Below are 15110 nucleotides of genomic sequence, written 5' to 3'. Positions count from 1 at the left end.
TTTATACTTGTCCGTTTGCCAAACCACTACCGCCCCACCTTTATCTGCTTGCTTGATTGTCAAAGTTGTATCATTTTTTAGAGAAAGCATAGCATCTTTTTGATCTTTTGATAAGTTGAATTTGACGAATTGTTTTTTGGACTCCATTTCAGTTATTGCGGACAATAAAGTTTTTTCAAAGGCTAAGACCTCTTTGGGCACTTTATTCCCTGGGGGGCAGAAGGTTGATTTGCGGCGTAGGCCGGTCACTTCTCCCCTAGTTTCGAATTCCTGGTCCTTGAAATAAGTTTTTAGTCTGATTTTCCGACAGAACTCTAAAATTTCTAATTTCATTTTTACAAAATCCGTTCTTTTTGAAGGAACAAAAGAAAGTCCTTTCTCCAATACCAGTATCTCTGATTGGGTCAGATTTCTATCCGATTAGAGATTCCAACAAATATGATGCACATCAGTTAAAACTTGAATGAGCTCCACAAGTCTTCCTGGACCCACGCCTGCATTGACATCGTATGCAGGTACTTTATATACAATACAATCCTCTCCGCCCTTTGACTCATCTGACTGTAGGGATTATTTGTGTCCTCATGTTGTTTTATTCTGTGTCTACAGACTTCCTCTACTGTCTGCATTGCAATTATCCTCACACTCAGGTAGGAGCCCATGCAGGCTTATTTGTCGCTTTTCTCCTTCTTAGTCTCACTAAATACTAAAGGAAATGTGTTTCCTTTTTTCAGATTTGACGATCTGGTCCTGATGAGAATCGGACAAAGGGTCCGATTCGAAACGCGTCGACCTTATCATTTGTGTATCTTATGTTTGCCCTTGGGTCTAAATAATTGCAACCTTTGGTGTAATTGTTTGATATTTAGTATTTTGTTACAATACTTGTGTTTCTAACATTGTGATTGGTTCTGCATTGTTGCTAGTGACCCACCCTCTATTTCTTTAGTTGTTGTCTTGTGTCATATGTTTTTTCGTTTTATGGAGTTGAAGGAGTGTGAATGTGTATGAAGAATGGTTGTGTCTTGATTGAAATGTGTGCATTTTTTGTCTAATGTCTAAAAATGGTGTCTGGTTTCTTGTAAATCTCTTTCTGTCACACATGTATATATAATACAAGGTTCGTAAATTGGTTGTTGTGTTTCCTAAAAATAATTTTCTACCAAAACTAAAATAAATAATGATGGATTAATTCCAGTTATCGGCTGATAATTCAATATTTTTTGGCTTTGGATACAATTGTTATTTTGTAATAAGACTCAGTACTAGCACTTTCATACCAAATGTGGAGCATACAGACCTATCTCCCTCCTAAACGTTGATCTTAAGCTCTATACTGGGATCTTGGCCTCTCATCTGGGCCCCTGTATGGGGGGTTTGGTGGAGCCGGACAAATCCGGGTTCATCCCGGAGCGCCAGACCTCTGATAATACTAAAAGGGCCTTCCATCTCCTTGAACAGGCCGCTCGCACGGAGGGGGAATATATGCTGCTGGCCATAGATGCCAAGAAGGCATTCGATAGGGTCCATTGGCCCCATCTGGAGAAGGTTCTGGAGAAGGCAGGCATGGGCCCGAAGTTTCGAACTCGAGTAATGAAATGTTACAGGTTCCCCACGGCCACGGTCCAGGTCAACGGGATTACGTCCCCTCGATTTGCGATTGAACGCAGTATGAGACAGGGGTGCCCTTTGTCCCCCCTGCTATTCGCCCTTTACATGGAGCCCTTGCGCGGCTTCTGCGACTAGATCCGAGGGTGCAAGGGATCAAGTTCGGGGGCGATGTCCATACAATCAGCCTGTATGCCGATGATGTTCTGATCTCGCTTTCCAGCCCTAGGGATTCCCTACCGGCGTGTTTTGAGGACCTTACAAACTTCGGCCGTGTCTCAGGTTTCAAGGTTAATATGACCAAATCGGTGGCCCTTGATTTGTCGATTGCGGTGCCCACTCGTGCCCTCCTGCAGGAGGCATTTCCCATTCAGTGGGCCTCGGAGGCGGTACCTTACCTCGGGATATAGCTGGCCCCTTCCCTGTTGGCCTCGGTAAACATCAATTACTCCCAACTGTGACAGAAAATTAGGCGCGAGTTGGGGCAGTGGAAACATTACCCGCTGTCTTGGTTGGGTAGGGTTGCGGCAGTCAAGATGACGGTCCTCCCCCAGATCTTGTATCTTTTCCACACGATCCCCCTTCGTCCACCTCAGGGCTGGATAAAACAGGTGCAATCTGAGCTGTCACAGTTTGTTTGGAATGGGAAGAAACCGCGTCTAAAATTGCGCTTGGCGATGTTGGCCCTTGAACAGGGCGGGATAGGAGTCCCTGACCTGGCTGCATACTTCCAAGCGGCGCAACTACGCTTCCTGGTGGAGTGGAGTAGGTGGGGATCCGGGAAGCATTGGTTATTCCAAGACCAAGCTGTCGCTGGGAGAACTCTGCAGGAAGTTCCCTTCATGCACAGATAAAATAGGCCCCCTAATCTGAATGCCTCCTTCGTACCGCTGGTTCCACTGGAGATTTGGGACCGTATCAGCGTGAGTCATGCCCTTACGAGTCTCCCGCCGCCACTTACCGCCATTGTGGGGAATCCCGACTTCCAGCCGGGAATGGAAAAACTGGCCTTAGCACTGTGGAAACCTGCTGGCTGCCGGTTTATCTACCATATGTACACCCCGGAGGGCGTCCTTCCCATTTTTCCAGTTCCATCAGGAGTTCGGACTGCCGTAATCTGAAAGACTTAGATACTTGCAGGTGAGGCACTGGGCTCTCAGTGATAGTGTGCGATCCTCAGCGAACAGAAACTTGACGCCATATGAGCGCTGGCTGATTACTCGCCAAACGGATAAACAATTGATTTCGGATCTCTATAAGATGCTCTTGAGCAGACACACTTACACGTACAACACAGGCAGGGTGCGATGGGAGCAGGAATTGGGGAGGACTCTTACACACAAGGAATGGGAGGGGATATATTATAGAGCGCGGCATTCACCGTATCATATGGATCTCACACCCTCACGAAGGTAGCGACCTATTGCTACTACACCCCTGAACGCCTGCACGAGATGGAACGCACCAAGGATGCCCTGTGCTGATGCGGCTGCGGACAGGTGGGCAAACTGGTCCACTTGCTCTGGGAGTGTGCGCAGCTCCATGGGTATTGGAGCCAGATTCTGGACGACATAGATACCCACTTGGACACAGAGATCCCTCGTACATCCTTTTGGGACTCCCCAATGCACTGACTTACCCGTTGCGGTCCCATAGGGGTCGCCTAATAGCCATTGCTTTAGGGTCAGCGATGCAGAACATTCTGGCATTCTGGCGCTCGACGCAGACTCCCACATATCAGGGCTGGCTTCACCGCCTTTGGATGGTACTTGGAATGGAAAAGCTTTTGTTGTCTAGGGCAGGGGAGGGTGCAAAATATGCTGAGTTATGGCAGCCCTTCTTGTCCCTAGTGGCCTCTGAGTTCAAAGAAGTGACTTGTCCTAAATATCTCCGATTTCTCCGACTTATGGACATGGGGAAGGGGGACGTGGAAAGGAAAGGTTAAGAAGACTGGGTAAGGATAGCAGGTAGAAGAAGGCGGTGACCATGGACCACGCGGAGGGGGGTAGGGGAGGGCACGGCAAGGGTTGGGGGTGCGGGAGGGGGTTTGTTGGGTCAGGGGGAGGGGGGTTTGTTCCAGGGTTCCTTTTTCTAGTTAATTCTAACTGACAAGGTTGCGCACTTAGCCTAGGCTGGGTGAGGGGTTATATAGCAGAAGTGCTGTTTCAGGGGGGGGGCGTGAGACTGCTGCTATGGGTTCGGATGGGGCGATTGGACTATATCTACTCCAGTGAGGCCAGTGAAGTGATAATACAGCAGGGCCTCCTAGCACTTCCACGTTGACGCGGCCGGCCCGAATCGGCTCTGTGGCTTTTTGCTGATCCAGCATCAATTTGGGTGTATTAAAAAGAACAATGACATAAGGGCAGGCTGCAGGCAGGAGATCTAATCTACCACCAGGTGCAGTGTTTGACCTACTCATACGCCTTTTGGTAAGGGCGGCCACTTTTCAACTGGGTTCCTTTATGGAAACAATTGTTCCTTTAAGGCCCAACCTTTCAGCACCCAACTCATATTCCAGTTTAAATAGTACAGGATAGGATAATGTAGGAAGGTGTTCTCCCACAGCCCCCATGTGTCTGTAAGCAGTTGCTGGAATGTCCAGAGAGTCAACAGAAGATGGTTGAGATGAACTAATGGGATGACAGATATTTGAAGCTAAAACGGGAAGTTGGATCAAAGGCACTGTCATTGGTTGTTGGCCACATGGATGGCTCTGTGATACTCTTCTCAGATCAAAATGCGCATTCCCCAATTTGGTGTTAATAATGAGATTTAAGTTCTCCTCGATTTTAGATAATCTAAGCAAAATAGGCTGCAAGAGGTTTTAAGCGTCTGTTCCAACTTAGCACACAGGGAATCTCCATAAGGCAACGGGTGTAAAACAGGAGCAGGGGCTTCACAGGAACCCGGGGTGAAGCCGCTGGTGTATTTTTACGGACATTACAGACTTTGGAGGGTTTGGCCGCAATACCAGTTTTGGCTCTCCCCTATTCCGTTTTCCCGGGGGCTCTAATGGGGGACTGCCATCTGTCCTGGGAGAATACAAATTCCTGTGCTGGGCCACCCGTACGAGAGGGTTCAATTTGAGGGTGCTGCAGGTCTATAGTTTCCACACCCAGAGCATCTGGAGTTATAATGGGGAATCTTAACTCTTCCAGAGAGAGGCGATACTCAGTTATTTCGATTTCCTTAGTGAGAACATCCGCTGCTCTGATCAGGAAGGATTCCAGCGTGTTGATAATCTCACCTCCTGCCTCAGATACCTTTAACCTCCTTTTGGCCATAAATCTGGAGAAGAAAGGCCACAATTCGAATGCAGACTTTAGAGAGGTGGCCCAGCCCAGCCTCCTCTGTGAGATGACAGGCATGGACGGGCCCTTGGCCTGGGCTTCGCCCGGGCGTGTCCCTGTGCATGTCCCTTGCTGTGAGAAGGCGTTGTGCTTTTCTAGCATGTCGCAGAAGCAGGGGAAGATGGGTAATGAAGTCCCCAGTAGGGCCGTGTATCAGGCAAAGCTTCTCCCCTTGACGGCGTTGGTCACAGTTTTCTGGCCGCTACCCTTTGCTGCAGTAAGGCGTTGCACTTTTCTAGCGAGTTGCAAAAGTAGGGGAAGCGGGTAATGAAGTCCCCAGCAGTGCCGGGTATCAGGCACAGCTTCTCCCCTCGACGGCGTTGGTCACAGTTCGCTGGTGGCTACCATTTTTATATATAATTAAAATAAATTGATCTTTTGATGTATTTGTATGTGGATTGTATCATTTTAGTCGAGGGACCCCTGTTTATTACGCATCAGTTTACCCTGAGCTTAGATGACACTTGACTTCCTTTGTTACCTATAACCTGGTCTGCGCTATTAGCCAAGCCCTTAAAACACTCCACTGCCCGTACCCAAACCAGTTTGATGAGCATTAGTACTTCTTTTTTTCGATTTAAAGAACTAGTCTATAGAGGTCTGAGTGTCCATTTTCCAGCTCACTTATCTTTGCACATCCTATGGACTGGATATGTGCCCGGCACCAGAGCAAAACCAGAGCCCAAATATTTTACAGAAACATGTAAACGCCTCCAAATCTGGGGGAAAGAAATCCAAAGTCAAGTAAAGGCCCCAGGGTCCTGTTCGGTGTATTAGCAAGTCTAAAGGCAACTGCAGGGTCAAATATCCATAAATAAATCACCAATAGGGCATTCGCAGAAGAACCAGAGGCCTGTCAACAGCGTCTATCTAGATCATAGGTCGTCAAACTGTGGGGTGCGCCCCTCTAAGGGATATAGTATCCCCTCGGGGGGGGCGCGCATTCCACCCCACCACTTCACCTTCCTTGTTGCTTCCAGGCGCAACACCCATAGAGCTGAAGGGGCTTCAACCACCACCTTCGTGTGTCTCAGCCTGGGATGCTCCTGCAGCTGGAACTGCTGGGGGCTTGTCTTGTAGATTTTCACAGGTCTTTAAAGACCATGTGCATATTTACATACCTTGGAAAATTGGTTACATAGGCTGTTTGTTTTCTGTTTCCAGTTACCCCTGGACCATCACTCTGCCTATTCCTTGCATTTGGATTCTAATTTTTACTGCCTTAGTGTGAGAATGCATTTCATGAAAAAGGAATATAAAGTAGGGTTACCAAAAGAAAAAGAAAATGCCAGCCATGTGTTGTTTAAAGAGCCTGCAAAGGCCTTGTCTTGACACTAAGGGGCCATTAGCATGTCGGGCGGATCGCCACCACCAGCATGGCAGTGGCGATCCACCCAACATTTGTGCCCACCCGCATGCCATGTCCATTCGCCATATTACTATGGCGGGGGGACCCCGGCGGATGGAAAGACCGTCCGCCGGTGTTCCGCCGGTAGGCAACTCGCCCGATTGCCTACCGGGCGGAAAAGCTGTTAATATGGTGGCGTAGTCTGGTAGACACAGCCATCCAAATTAGTAGGCATGTGGGGACATGCCTTTCTGTGGCGCAAAGGCATGCAGTCTTCGACATTGGGGGCCGTAGCCGGCCCCCAGGGATGATGGGCGGTGGGGGGGTGCATATGGGGGGTACTTAAGTTTACCCCCTGCATTTCAATGTACAACGTGGCAGGCACCGCGCGGTGCCTGTCACGTTGTGCATTGAAAGGCACAATTTGCTTTTGTGGCATTGCAGCGGGTGGTGCTTTCAGCACCGCCCGCCGCAATGTTACAAATGCGGTATGCGCCCGCCAGTGTGGCGGGTGCATCCTAATGGGATGTGTGGGACCGTCGCACCCTTAGTGGGCAGACCCTTTTACCGGGGGTATGGCGGGCGGAATGACCCCCTTAATAGGGTTTTAAATAAAACAGTATGTATTCATTTGTAATGTGACTTTTCCATCTTTGTTCCCTTTAATTATCAGTCATGGATCATTCAGGCAGTCCTAGCACACAATTAAAAATCCTTTCTATATATTTTTGCTGTTCCAAGTATACACAGATAAGTGTTGTACCTCACCCTGCAGTCCAGTCACATGAGCACACTACTCACCCTGCACTCATGTGACACTTTACTCACCTGTCCCCCTCACTGCTCACTCTGCAATCTAACTCAAACAAGCCCATCACTAACCATACATTAATTCCTCCTACTCTGCACCTACATCTGCACCCAAATTCATATGGTCACCTCACTCACCCAGCAGTCACTCCTCTCACCCTACTCTCACACTGTTGCATCGCTCACCGTGCACTCACATGGCCACTCCTGTCATCCACACAGCGGAGAGGGCTAATGTGCCTGCTACAATGAACGTGTACCATGCAGATCACAGAACTGAGTCTTAGTAAACTACGGGTAGCCCTATAAAAAGTGAAATGTTGGTCAGAAAGGTGCTATAGAGAGATGAGGTGCATTGTTGGTGAGTGGTAGGGAGGGCATTCTTGGAGAAGGAGTAAATGGGAGAAGGGGCGCACAAAAAGACTGTTGCACCGTGCGCAACCAGTGTTAGGGCCAGCCCTGGCTGGGACTCTTAGCCCCCTACGAAGTTGGGGTCTAATTGCGCCCCTGGTTGCTTACCACATCGGAAGTACGTTTGCTGCCTGTTTTTCATACCCCCAACTCGAGTTCGGGCTCTCTGATTGTAGTTGTCATTCAGAACCGCCAATCAGCATGTAGTTCCTGCAGAGCACTGCTTTTACATTAGCACTTATGTTCCTCTTATGAACGGGACAGTAGAGAGATGCCAGGGAGTGCAGCGAATTTTGTGTACAAAGCTGCAAAATACTTAAACTTGAACACTTCCCCCTAAAGGGTATCCTGGTTTCTACCCTCGCAGCTACTGCATTTCACTGCAAGGAATTTACAACTGTTGTATACTTCCTGAACATTCCATTCTCTGGCAGGTAAGAGTGAAGAGCTTTTTGTTTTATTTTTTTATAGCCCCGCTCCTTTCCCCTTCATCCCACTACTAGTGGGAATGTTGGATGTTTCAGGGGGAGCGTATTTGGATTTAATGCCTTAGGTGCTGACTTTGGATCTGGGAACCCGGGTTCGAGTCCTGGCATCGGCTCAACATCATATGACCCTGAGAAAAATCACTTAATTTACCAGTGACTTAATTAAACTTACTTTGACATTGATTAAAATTGCTTGTGCTTGTTTAACATGTTCCAATAACTAGAGCTGAGTCCACAAGCCTAATATAACAAATATTGTAAAGTATGCCTACCATCTATCCTCACTTCTTTCGTAGACCAAATTTAAATGCTTTCTTGTGCAGCTATTTCTGAAGGTTTGGAAAACGTTCTTCTTTATAAGCCAGCTATGCTAACAAATTGACTCTTGATGCTGCTAGAGAATAAAGACGTATATATTCCCTTGAATCACTTACATCACATGTGTATGATGAAAGGTCCCCTAGGCCTTCTTGGAAAACTGGCCTCTACTGGCAAGGCAACACCTGGCTATACTCCCACATAATCTTGTGTCAGAAAGCATGTTTTCTTGAAACCCTTTTTCTGGTATCTTGTCTAGGGACAAGGATGTGGTGCAACAGCCAGAGCTGAGGACTGTGGAGCTGGGGAACCAAGTTTAATTCTTGGTGCCTACTCAACATCCTGTGATTCTTGGCAAATCACTTAATCTCCCTGTGCTTACAAAAAATGAATGTGTGACTGTGTAATGTAAAGGATGCTCCTGTAAAGTGCTTCAATAGCTTTGGATAATGTTCGCGCTATATAAAACTGAAAAAAATGTATTACAACATTTTGTGAGCACTCCCAATTCTAGGTACTGCTCTAATTTGGAAGTGGAGCACAACCTAAGGATGGCAGAAGCAAGAATCCACCCACACATTGACTGTCGCTGTGGAGAAAAGCAGGTACACCCCTCACCTGTGTTTTGGGAGTGTTTTTAATAAATGTTGTGTTTTATGTGAAAAATAAAGCACCAATGTAATGTTTTGTACTCATTTTTTGTTGAAGACTGTTAGATCTGGGGGTCTCTAGTTGGCAATGGTTATCACCTTTGTCCAAATAAGGACCCTTACTTCTAAGTCAAGATAAGGGGATTACACTCCTTAAGATTGCTTAAAAGATGAGTCAAGTTGCTTAGTTCAAGTTGATGATAAATACGGCAAAGTTCTCAACAAAGTACCTGGATGCGTGAAGCAAAGTAAACAAAAGGCTCACAAAAGGGGAGATGCGTCGGTTCCGTGATCCGGGGGAGATGATGCGTCGGGCCTCAATGTTTGCGCAGAGTAGGGGATGTATTCTTTATATATACTTAGCACAAGACCACAAACGACAAAAATCCACAATACTACACTTAAGATTGCTTAAAAGATGAGTCAAGTTGCTTAGTTCAAGTTGATGATGAATACGGCAAAGTTCTCAACAAAGTACCTGGATGCGTGAAGCAAAGTAAACAAAAGGCTCACAAAAGGGGAGATGCGTCGGTTCCGTGATCCGGGGGAGATGATGCGTCGGGCCTCAATGTTTGCGCAGAGTAGGGGATGTGTCGAGCTTCTTACCGGTGCGGAGGTGATGTGTAGATTCTTGGCCTGCGGGCCCGTTGGTGTGCGCAAGATGGCGCCTTGATGCGATGCGAAGATCCAGTTGCAATGTGAGAAGATGGTGCCCTTGATGCGGCGATGCGATGACGGTGCGATGACGCCCTGACAGCCTTGCGCGACTCTGTACTTTGGAGCCGCGACAGGCCCTGCGACATGCTTCTCCGGCAATGCAACGGTGGCACTCTCGATGGCGTTGCGCTTCTCCGGTGATGCAACAGCAGGCAGCTTTGATGAACACATGCTTCCAGGGAGATGCTGCAAAGGCTCGCTTCTACGGCGTTGCGATGATCTCAGCTGCAGCGGCGACACGCTTATAAGCCAGCTATGCTAACAAATTGACTCTTGATGCTGCTAGAGAATAAAGACGTATATATTCCCTTGAATCACTTACATCACATGTGTATGATGGAAAGGTCCCCTAGGCCTTCTTGGAAAACTGGCCTCTACTGGCATGGCAACACCTGGCTATACTCCCACATAATCACAGATTTTTCAATTGTGTCAGAAAGCATGTTTTCTTGAAACCCTTTTTCTGGTATCTTGTCTAGGGGCAAGGATGTGGTGCAACAGCCAGAGCTGATGACTGTGGAGCCGGGGAACCAAGTTTAATTCTTGGTGCCTACTCAACATCCTGTGATTCTTGGCAAATCACTTAATCTCCCTGTGCTTACAAAAAATGAATGTGTGACTGTAATGTATAAGATGCTCCTGTAAAGTGCTTCAATAGCTTTGGATAATGTATAAAACTGCAAAAAATGTATTACAAAATTTTGTGAGCACTCCCGTTTCTAGGTACTGCTCTAATTTGGAAGTGGAGCACGACCTAAGGATGGCAGAAGCAAGAATCCACCCACACATTGACTGTCACTGTGGAGAAAAGCAGGTACACCCCTCACCTGTCTTTTGGGAGTGTTTTTAATAAATGTTGTGTTTTATGTGAAAAATAAAGCACCAATGTAATATTTTGTACTCATTTTTTGATGGAAACTGTTAGATCTGGGGGTCTCTAGTTGGCAATGGTTGTCACCTTTGTCCAAATAGGGACCCTTACTTCTAAGTCAGGATAAGGGGATTACACTCCTTAATAACCCCTGCTCACCCCCTTGGTAGCTTGGCACGAGCAGACAGGCTTATCTCAGAGGCAGTGTGTTAAGCATTTGATGTATACACAGTAATAAAGTGAAAACACTACAGATGGACACAACACAGGTTTTATAAAAATAAGTATTCTTTAAATAGACTTAGCACAAGACCACAAACAACAAAAAACCCACAATACTACACTTAGGATTGCTTGAAAGATGATTCAAGTTGCTTAGTTCAAGTTGATGATAAATGCGGAAAAGTTCTCAACAAAGTACCTGGATGCGTGAAGCAAAGTAAACAAAATGCTCACAAAAGGGGAGATGCGTTGGTTCCATGATCCGGGGGAGATGATGCGTCGGGCCTCAATGTTTGCACAGAGTAGGGGATGTGTCGTGCTTCTTACCGGTGCGGAGGTGATGTGTAGATTCTCGGCCTGCGGGCCCGTTGTGGTGCGCAAGATGGCGCCTTGATGCAATGCGATGATCCAGTTGTGATGTGAGAAGATGGCGCCCTTGATGCGGTGATGCGATGACGGTGCCATGTCGCCCTGGCAGCCTTGCTGCGACTCTGTACTTTGGAGCCGCGACAGGCCCTGCGACATGCTTCTCCCGCGATGTGACGGCAGCACTCTCGATGGCGTCGCGCTTCTCCGGTGATGCGACAGCAGGCAGCTTTGATGAACACATGCTTCCAGGGAGATGCTGCGAAGGATCGCTTCTCCAGCATTGCGACGATCTCAGCTGCAGCGAGGACATGCTTCTCTTGATGCGTCGCGTTTCCAGCTCCCAGCGGCACGCAAGTGACTGGAGTCAGAATTCCCAGCAAGGAAATTCAGGAGGTAGCTGGAGGTGAAGTCTTTTGGCCCTGAGACTTCAGCAGGAGGCAAGCATAGTTCAAGCCCTTGGAGAATAGATGAATGAAAGTCCTTAAAAAGTTCCTTCTCCTTTCCCTTGGCAATGAAGCAACCACTCCAGGCCAACCCAGCAAACAGCACACTGGCAGAGGGGCAGTCCAACTCCTGCAGCTTCCTTGGTTCTTCTCCTTGGCAGAAAGGTTTCTTGTTCCAGAAGTGATCTAAAGTCTGTGGGACTGGGTCTCAATATTTATACCCCAAAATCCTTTGTTCTCTGAAGGCAGAGAGGCCTCTGCCTAGTTCAAACCAGTTCCTGAGCACTTTGTTTACAGGACCCTTCTCTTCCTTTCACTGTGCAGGGCAGAAACATCAGACGCCCCACAGGAGGTGGAGCCAGCACAGGGGAGGGAAGATACAGCTCTGGAGCACTCTGTTGACATGATTCCCCTTCTCCTTTCACAGTGCAGGGCAGAGACATCAGGCAAGCCACATGAGGTGGAGCCAGCATTATGGAGGGAAAGCCTAGCCCTATTCAGGTCCCAGGTGCACACCTCCCTCCCATGTAGGTGCTAAACTCGCTAGTCACCACTGGGCTGTCCCAGCCTATCTCATGGAATTTCCCCAGCCCTGTCACAAACATTCCCAGACAAGGAATACACAAGTCAGGAGAGACGGGCTCAAATGGGTAGGCAAGCAAATACCGTGGGCCCGATTCACTGAACTAACTGAAGACAAAATCCTAAACGTACTACCATTTTCGTATTCACAGAAGGCACTTACTCATTTTGGTATTCACAGAAGACACTTACTCATTTCGGTATTCACAGAAGTTAGGAGTCCTAACTTTAGGACTCCTAAATGCCTTCTGTGAATACCGAAAGTCTTGAAATTAGGATTTGTCTCAGTTTAGTAGTAGTAAAGTTGAGAAAAATACAAATTTTAAGACTTTCGGTATTCACAGAAGGCATTTAGGAGTCCTAAAGTTAGGAGTCCTAACTTTACTACTACTAAATTGAGAAAAATCCTAATTTTAAGACTTTCGGTATTCACAAAAGGCATTTAGGAGTTCTAAAGTTAGGAGTCCTAACTTTACTACTACTAAACTGAGAAAAATCCTAACTTTAAGACTTTCGGTATTCACAGAAGGCATTTAGGAGTCCTAAAGTTAGGACTCCTAACTTCTGTGAATACCGAAATGAGTAAGTGCCTTCTGTGAATACCAAAATGAGTAAGTGCCTTCTGTGAATACCAAAATGGTAGTAAGTTTAGGATTTTGTCTTAAGTTAGTTCTGTGAATCGGGCCCCTACTTTCTAAAAGTGGTATTTCCAAACACAGGATGTTAAAATGAACTTTACTAAAAGATGTATTTTTATGAGTTCAGACATACTAAATTTCAATTTCTACCATGTTCCCTGAGTCAGTTGGGATTGTAGGAATGTAACCATCTTAACTTCCTATTCTGGCCTATGATAACAGGTAGCCTTCAATAGTGAAAAACGAAAATGGCTGTAATTCACTATTAGGACATGCTACACACATCAGAGCCTGTCTTACCTTATACTTACAATGCACCCCGCCCTTGGGCCTACCATAGGGGTGTCTAATATGAAGCAAAGGGAAGGTTTAGGGACTGGCAAGGGGGTGCCCTTGGCCAAGTCGACATGGCAGTCACAGACTACCCATAGGCCTTGCAGTGGCAGGCCTGAGACATAGTTTACAAGCCGCTTCTGTGAGTGGCACAGCATAAGATCTACAAGCCCTGGGCACACATGGTGCACTGTACTAGGGGCTGACAGTAGCTCAAATAAGCCACTCATGGAATAACCAATTAGTACATCAATTTAACATAGGGAGCACTTGCACTGTGGCACAGATTAGCAGTGGCACAGGGCCCAAAGCATAAATCCAGCAAAAATATATCAAAACAGAGGAGGCAATCCGTCAAAAATGGAAGGGAGACTCACGCCAATGATGTCAGGTCTAACACGTGTCCCCTCCAGCTGAAATGTGGGGAGAACTACCCTTCCCCTTGGGAGTTCTCTTCACTAAGGAGGAAAAATCCGGACTGACCATCAGCATTGGCGTGTTCTGTACCAGGGCGGTGTTCCACCGTAAAGTCCATTCCCTGTAGGGGAGATGGACTACCTCAACAGCTTTGGGTACTCACCCCTTATCTGCATCAGCCATCTGAGGGGCCTCTGGTCGGTCTGAACCCGGAAGTGGGTCCCAAACAATAACAGACAAGTATGGTCTCAACTTCTTCAGTGTCCAGACCACAGCAAATGCCTCACGCTCAATTGCACGCCACCTCTGTTCCAGTGGAACTAACCTCCTACTGATGAAGTCTACAGGTTGGTCAAAGCCCTCTTCAGTAATCTGTGATAGAACAGCCACCATACCATGCTCTGAAGCGTCTGTCTGTACAATGAATTCTTTTGAGAAGTTGGGTGCCTGAAGCACAGGTGCTGTGCACATGGCAGTCTTCAGGGCATCAAAAGCTTTCTGACAGGTGTCAGTCCAGTTCACTTTCTTGGGCTGCTTCCTTTAAGTCAGCTCAGTCAAGGGTGCAACAATGTTGCCATACCCCTTGACAAACCTCCTGTAGTACCCTGTGAGTCCTAAAAAGTCTCTCAACTGTGTCTGAGTCTTTGGGGGTTCCCATGCCAGGATGGTATCAATCTTGGGTTGTAGGGGCGCCACCTGGCCGCTCCTACCTGGTGGCCCAAGTACGCAACGGTGCCCTGCCCGATCTGACACTTACTTGCCTTGATCGTGAGGCCTGCCTTGCGCTGTGCGATCAACAGTTCCTAGAGGTGCTGCAAGTGTTCCTCCCAACTGGCGCTGAACACTGCAATGTCATCCAGGTAGGCAGCACTGAAATCCTCCAGTCCAGCCAACACCTGGTTGACCAACCTCTGAAAGGTGGCAGGGGCATTCTTCATCCCAAAGGGCATAACCCGGAATTGGTAGTGCCCATCTGGTGTGGAGAATGCTGACCCCTCCTTAGCCCCATCAGTCAAGGCGATCTGGCAGTACCCAAATGTCAAATCAAATGTGCTGAGGTACCGTGCAGCCCCTAACCGATCAATGAGCTCATCAGCTCTGGGGATGGGGTGTGGGTCAGTCCTGGTGACTGAATTGAGCCCTCTGTAGTCCACAGAGAACCGGAGTTCGGGTGTGGCACCCGGCGAGGCAGCCTTTGGGACCAAGACCACTGGGTTGGCCCAAGGACTGTTGGAGGACTCAATGACCCCTAAAGCAAACATCTTGGAGATTTGCTCCTTAATGTAAGCTCTAACCTTGTCAGTCACTCTCTAAGCCTTGTGCTTCACAAGAGGAATGTCACCAGTGTCCACATCATGGACGCACCACTCTGCCCCAACAGTTGGCGACAATCTTGCTGCTGATCACGGTTCAGGGTGGCAGAGAGGCTGACACCATCCACTGACCCATCTTGCTCTGCTGCAGAATGGAGGCACGGAAGAGGCTCGGTCTCCTCCTCCATTCCATCATCTGTTGCTAGGAGCATGCCCACT

The sequence above is a fragment of the Lissotriton vulgaris genome, chromosome 7, assembly GCF_964263255.1.
Source record: "Lissotriton vulgaris chromosome 7, aLisVul1.2, whole genome shotgun sequence".
NCBI classification, from domain to species: Eukaryota; Metazoa; Chordata; class Amphibia; order Caudata; family Salamandridae; genus Lissotriton; species Lissotriton vulgaris.
Note: the sequence above shows the minus strand (reverse complement) of the source record.